We start from the raw sequence: 1,404 nt of genomic DNA, 5'->3' as shown, positions 1-1,404 counted from the left end.
AGTTGAGGGGGAGAAGGTAGTGGGTCTTTTATACCCACCAGAGTTTGGGGGTGAGAGGGTAAAATTGAGAACTCAGGAAATCAATGACAAAGTGTAGTTGGAGAGTATATGCCAAAATACGTTACTGGAGCCAAAGTGTTGGAAACAAATGTCAGAGGCTAAGATATACAGACAAAAGGAATCATAGGCAACCTGAAAAAATGAGTGATGATGCTCTTCACAAATTTCCAGGAAAGGGAAATTCAAAACCACTGTAGGAATCTTTCTCTTTCTGTAAGTTTATTTGTATGGGCCCCACTTAAACAGAGTCTTCTTGTTACCTAAGATCATAAACTCCTTGAGGGTGGCAATTTTGACTGTTTTCTTCTCTGATGTATCCCTAGAGCCTAGCACAGTGCCAGACACAGGGTAAGTCCTCAAAAATATTTGTTGTGTAATGAATAAAGGGATGAATAAGTGGATACAGCTATCTTACCATGTTAGGTATTAGATAAAAAAGAAGTATTGAGGCCATTTCCTTCATCTTGGGTCTCTGTGCCTTTCACAGAACTTCCAACAACACTATGTTGGGACTGAGCATCTGGAGGTTCGCAACCTCGGTGGTCCATAGGAGCCACTGTGAGGAGGCCCAAGGAAGAATTTGCCATTTTTAGTGGAAAACAAGTGGCAGTTACTAATTATGATGACTGTGCACTTTGGATCTGGATTTGCTGTACCTTTTGCTTGACACCAAATGCTTGAGAAATAAAGATGTTTTAATTAATCCATTGAATAGATGTGAAAAGGAACATTGAAAGAGGTACAATCTCTTTGAAAAATGGATTGAACTCTTGAATTCAACATACTCAATATGTTTGTAAATAAACTTATGGCATAAAAAAAGTACTGATAAACATTTTTCAAAAAAAACCACATCAACTATTACTTTGAGTAACAAAGAATTTACTGAACAATTCATTGGAGATCAGAAAGAGAGTAGAAAAACATACATTGGATTTATAAATGTGAATTTGGTTGGTGGTCATGATAAAAAGTAGTTTTAATAGAGGGTTAAGAATATAAGTCAAACTGGGGATGCCTGGGTGACTCAGTTGGTTAAGCATCTGCCTTCAGCTCAGGTCATGATCCCAGGGTCCTGGGATCCAGGCAGCATCAGGCTCCCTGCTCAGTGGGGAGTCTGCTTCTCCCTCTCCCTCTGTGTGCTCGCTCTCTAATAAATAAACAAATCTATTTTTTAAAAAAAGAATGAATGGGATGTATACTTTCAGGATAACTGGTGCCTTAAGTTCATACCATGAAGTAATCCCACAAGGACAGAGGAAATATAAAAAGTAAAAACTTAAACAATATAGCCAGCCTCAAAAAGGAAGCTAAATGTCCCAGTGGGCCAAAATGCAATGTCAT

At 38.5% G+C, this 1,404-nt stretch overlaps 1 pseudogene; it reads left to right on the top strand.

Moving 5' to 3' along the window:
- The first annotated feature begins 563 nt into the window (after positions 1-563).
- On the top strand, positions 564-748 carry LOC114198238 (cytochrome c oxidase subunit 7C, mitochondrial pseudogene; annotated as a pseudogene).
- Positions 749-1,404: the final 656 nt, after the last annotated feature.

This window comes from Eumetopias jubatus, unplaced genomic scaffold, assembly GCF_037043125.1.
Source record: "Eumetopias jubatus isolate StellerSeaLion01/CBP00866 unplaced genomic scaffold, mEumJub1_p1.0 scaffold_5, whole genome shotgun sequence".
In the NCBI taxonomy this organism is placed as follows: Eukaryota; Metazoa; Chordata; class Mammalia; order Carnivora; family Otariidae; genus Eumetopias; species Eumetopias jubatus.
The sequence above is the reverse complement of the archived record's forward strand: the minus strand, read 5'-3'. Positions and strand labels throughout refer to the sequence as shown.